Source organism: Myotis brandtii, unplaced genomic scaffold, assembly GCF_000412655.1.
Source record: "Myotis brandtii unplaced genomic scaffold, ASM41265v1 scaffold799, whole genome shotgun sequence".
Classification (NCBI taxonomy): Eukaryota; Metazoa; Chordata; class Mammalia; order Chiroptera; family Vespertilionidae; genus Myotis; species Myotis brandtii.
The window spans coordinates 186,679-192,663 of NW_005371215.1; positions in this window are offsets into that span (position 1 = coordinate 186,679).

The following is a 5,985-nucleotide window of genomic DNA, read 5'->3' on the forward strand; positions in this document are numbered from 1 at the left end:
TGACTGAGGGTGGCATCGCAACCTCCCGATCCGCCCTGCTCTGTGCATGACAGGGGGTGGCGCCCCAACTCCCCAATCGGCCCTGCTCTGAGCCCGACCAGGGGCTGCACCTAGGGATTGGGCCTGCCCTCTGCCACCCAGGAGCAGGCCTAAGCCAGCAAGTTGTTATCTCCCGAGGGGTCCCAGACTGCGAGAGGGCACAGGCCGGGCTGAGGGATCCCCTCCCTTCCCCCCGCAAGTGCACAAATTTTTGTGCACCGGGCCTCTAGTACATTAAATAATGAAATGCATTAAGAATATTCACAATGTTAATGCTTCTGAATATAAGAACTACAGGCTTAAGCCTTAAACATATATGTACATCAGGTTTAACATGCTTGAGATTCAGACTCAGGGTTGAAAATTTGATTGGGCTCCTTTGCTAAGATAAAAGTTGCAGTTCCCGGTGTGTTCTCTCCCACATATAATACAACACCCCATGACTTCTTTAAGACTTACCCCTAAATGCTCCCTGCTTATGGACAAAGAACTATGGAGGAGTTTGAGTTATCAGCCATTATCTGCACTTAAATAAGTCCTTTAAAGAAAACAGTGTCCACATCTTAGCATTATACAGGTATCAAATAGAGGCTGTTTCTCATTACTTAATTTATTGTCTTCGAAGGTTTGTATCCTTGCTAGAGTTAACATTTACTTGAGGAAAATTCCCAAAGACTCTCTTGAGTTGATACTGCTTTTTTCCCCCATTTTTCTATTCTATTCTCATAGTTTTATCATTCAAATATAAATTCTTTCTTAGACTTCATGAAAGGCTGCTTGCTGCTTTCTGAAATTAAGTCAGGTAAGTTCATACCGAGTTAGATTTTTTCATTTGAATGAAATATATAAGATGAACAGTTTAACAGCATGTGGCTTCATGGCCACATATATTTGTGATGTGGTTCTTATTTTTAGCAAGCAGGGAGGGTGCCACATAAAACCTGGTGTAGTTCAGAGAAACCTTTGCACATCAGTTACATACACTTTTCCAGTCAGTCTACCATTTACATGAACTGTTCTGTATTAATGACTGAGCATGGGCATTACCACAGTTGTACCATCTTTTTTAAACTACATTTTTAGGACCACATTTTCATCGCAGTGAGATGCTCCCTGTAATTTAATGGTCCTTAGTGTACTAACTGAAGGCAAAATACTCTGAAATGATGCTCAAGAAGTTTGAATTTTTTACTTCTTGAATATTTTTCAGGTTTGATATTTGCTGAGTGGGTATGTATATTTTGTTTAATTTTGCTTTCATTGGAAGTTTTAAATTTTTGAGAAGATCAAGCAGAAATAGAAATCCATTGCAGATATATATATATATATTTACCCCATCTTGTAGATTTTGGTTAGTGAAACACAGATGGGAGTGGGGTTTTATTGTAAGAAGAAGAAGAAGAATGAAATAAAACTAAAGTTAGAGAACCCTTTCTGTTTGAGCTACTGTTTAGAAGAGCCAGCTTTTATAACATTTCTGATCCACATGATGAACATTTTGATGCTGTTCCTGACTAAATGGGGAGTATTTAATGAAAAAGGGTTTACCATAGGTAACATTTAAGAGTTTTATCAGCTATGCACCATTAAAAAATAAACTTACTTGGAACTCTTAAAAAATAATAGAAACAAGGTGCAAAATGGCAATAATTTAGTGATACCAACATGGATTGGTAATTAAATTGGCAAAGGCATAGACATAAGATAGTCTTTAATGTTCCTAGAAATTGTGGCAAACAGCAGATGCTGTTATTATTTGTTGGATGAATCAGGAGTAAAGTCTGTATTTATTAGTATATCAGTACATTGAACACATGGGAAGGTTGCATTTCAATATATTTGGAAACATTGAATTGCTAAAAAAAAAAAGCTGGAAAAATAAATATAGACTTGGAAGAAAATGAAAATGATCTACTACCTTAGTCAACATACAAAAAACTCAGAGAAATTACCTACTCACTCTAAGTGTAACCAATCCTTTTTAGGTGAACATATAGAAAACTACATATTAATATTTATGGATAGGCCAAATCATCATAATTATGCCAGGAGACTCAGAAGTAATAAGACAGACATATTTAACTAAATAAAATGTAAAATATTTTTATGGCTAAACCATCACCCAAAGTCAATTGAGAAATAATAACATATTAATTTTTATGTTATTTTAAAAATTTTGTTGAATTTATTGGGGTGACATTGATTAACAAAATTAAATAAGTTTCAGGTGCACAATTCTATAATATAGCTTATGTTTATTGTATTCTGTGTTCAGCACCCCAAGTCAAGTCTCCTTCTATCACCATTTATGCCCCTTTTCCCTCTTTTACCTCCTCTATCATAATAATGTTTAAAAATCATTAAAAAGGCTGATAATGAAAGAATAATAGGCATAGAAAAATTAAATTCTAAGTAACAAGACTGTCAAATATATTAATATTTGATCAAACTCAGAACAAGTTCAGAAAACAACAAAAAAACTCTTTCACATCTGTCAGCCTGGGAAAAGCTTAAAAAGGTGTCACATTGACCAGGGTTGGAACTTATAAACAGGTAGCTAAGGGGTACTCTATTTTCATTTCTGGCAGAACTGTAAAGTGTTACAACATGGGGAAACCAATCTGAAGACAGCTATAAACATTACAAGTACATATATTCTTTCAGTCATCTTTCTCAATCTCTGCACTATTGACATTCTGGGCCAGATCATTGCCTGTGGTGTGGTCTCTCCTGTGCATTGCAGGATGTTTAGGGCATCTCTGGGCTCTACCTATACCTCCCATTGACAGGGAAAAATGTCTCTGGATATTGCTCAATGTGCCCTGGGGGAACAATACTGCCTCTAGTGGAGAATCAGAATTTTAATGTAATAATCTCAAAACATTTTTGTATAATGGTTATAATAGCAACATATTAAGAAAGTATATGGAAAGCTTTCAATGTGTGAATAGCACAACCACATCCTAAAATATTATGTGCACGTGGTAATAAATACTTGGCATCATGCTAGTTGTTTTGGGGGGAAGACCATGAGGTATTTTTGAGTAATAAGGAAGAGTGGACACAGAAAAAAAAAAGACTGTACAACACATGAAGAGAATTTCTGATGAGCATAGGTTGGTATTTATACATTTGTACAAAAGCATATGAGTGTATATGTGTGTATAACATGGGAAGAGAAGTATTTTAATAAACTAAGAACTTATGGAATAAAAAGTCTCAGTAGGAATGGAATTAAGCTAAGTATAGTGGTTACAAAACAATTGTAGGAAATACTAATAACTTAATAATATCAACATGGGCCACAAATTCCAGATTAAGTTTCCAAAAACTTGGAAATAAAATAATATTAAAGAAGAGCTTTTAATATCAGGGAGAAAGCAGAATCTAAGTTATAATTTCTACTTATATAAAGGTATATGGATTCAATTTGCTAATGTAATTAAAGGTAATTTTTAATCAAATATAAAATAGATTGTTTTCCACAGGACAGTAGGTGATGCAAATTTTGGAAATAGAGCTAACCACAAAAGGCTGAAAAGAACAATAAGGAATAATGAAGATGTGAAACAAGTTGGCAATATGTGTGTAAGGTGATTTATTAGTACTATGTACACAGAAGAAAATTCACTTTCATTTTTGTTTTATAGGAAGGATTCACAAGTGAAGAATATAAAAGTAACAGCTGGACGTTTTTTTCATTAAGAAGAGTGAAAAATAAAAAAGCAATAGAGAAAATACAATATGTCTGAGTGATACACTTGAGCCCACACTATTAATAAATACTCACAATTCCCCACATATACATACATGAAGGTACTCAATGACAACAAAGTTGGTGGGAAAAACTCCAATTCCTTGTTTAGAAGAATGCAATAAAAACAGGAATAAAAACACTCGGACCCCCTTTAAAAATGTCAAGACTTGTACAGACAATTTATAAGAGTGAAAACAAATGAATAATGTACAAATATATTTAGGTCACAAGTAATGAAGTAATTGCAAAGTTAAACTATTTGTCATACCAATTTTTACTTATGAAATAAAATCTGTTACATGTGAATCGGATTACCACAGTGAAAGAAGATCATGTGAAATGTATGTCTTCATGAACTACTGTTGTAAGGTAATATTTGTAAGAAATATATTGGATCTGGATCTTTCTCATCAATATGGACATGTAGTTGAATAGACCCTATGATAAAAATAAAGAAGAACTTCCCTCACTTTACTGGCATTCTCCATACCTACTACTCTATGTTCCTACTTCCTTTAGTTGCAAAACTCATTGTACATGTTCTACTTTTACTTGAAATACTTTATGTCTCCCATTGCCACCTTTAATTGAGCTTCCATCAGTTAATTGTCAACCATTACCAATGTGTTGCTGAGTTCAATGTTCATTTCTCCTTTTAGCATCATAAATCAATCATTATTTAGTTAATCAGGCAATCAAACAACCATAGGCTGATGGCTGTCAAGAGACCTCAGGTAAATGTGCTTGGCTTTGACTCTCTCTGACACTTTTCCTGTTGTACCTACTGAACCTCTGGACTCACCTGATTGGGAACTCTGAGGGGAAGGTCTCTGTGTAAAAGTCCAACCTGCTGGATGGTTGATGATGGAAACTGAAGCTCTCTGCCCAGACAAGACAGCAGGAAGGAGGCAAACATTGGTCTCATAGACAAACTTAGGATTCCAAAAGCAACAACCAGGTCCCATCCAGCCCAAGGTCACACACACTGCAGATTGTAGATGAGGAGATATTTATAGCTCCCTATGTCTGCTCATTAGATACTACTCCAGCCTCTAATAATCTGATTTCCCTGTGGGTCTGGACAGAAGAGAATGTTTCCTTGGAGATTCTGTGTTCCCAAAAGACCAGCTTAGAACTCAAGTGAGTCCAGTTTTTACTGGTTCTTGCTCATTACATTTGTTGGCTTTCAGAGGACTAACCTCCTAGTACCTAACCCAAGCCTTATTTAATTTTTTTTCTAAATTTAAGACTGAGGCTCTAGCCTGGATTAAAAAACTTGAATCTCCAAATACAGACTTGTGATACGGACATAGCCCCGGCATCTCCAGAAAGTTACTATTTTTCTTTTCATCAACTAAGTTCCTTCTATATAAATGTTGAGTGTTACACACTGGGCTTCATGACACATTAGCTAAAATAATTCGGCATTTCAACCTTGCATCACAAATTAAGATCTGTCATTTAGTCCCTTACTATGAAATATTCACTAATTATAAAAAATATAATTAAAATATTTGCACTCTAATCTAAGCTTGGAATAGGAAAGTAATAGATTCTTCCCTGTAGCCTCTAGAAGAAACCGAGCCCTGTAAATACCTTATGTTTAGCTCACTGAGACCCCATTTCCTGTTTCTGACCTTAGGAATTGTAAGAGTTTAAATGTGTTTGTTTTAAATCACTTTGATGGTAATTTACATTAGCATTAAATAGTGAATACAGACATTTATCCAATGAAATTTTGTTCAGGAAACTGAGATTAAGTGTCGCAATTCATTCATTTAGCCTTTGGGTGAAAGCATTTTGCATTTTAATCCCTCCTAAAGTAGAAGAAATTTGTCATCTTTGGGATAGTGGTAGAGGTGAAACAGATGTCTGCCAAGGACAGGTTGGAGAGGAGTGGACCCTTCCCTCATCAAGCCCTCAGCTGACACTGCGGCCCATTAGAAACCCTGGAGCAGGGGTCCTCAAACTTTTTAAACAGGGGGCCAGTTCACTGTCCCTCAGACCGTTGGAGGGCCAGACTATAGTTTAAAAAAAACTATGAACAAATTCCTATGCACACTGCACATATCTTATTTTGAAGTAAAAAAACAAAATGGGAACAAATACATATTTGTATTTGCATGTGGCCCGCGGGCCGTAGTTTGAGGACCCCTGCCCTGGAGCAAAGAACTCAGAGAGTCCATACC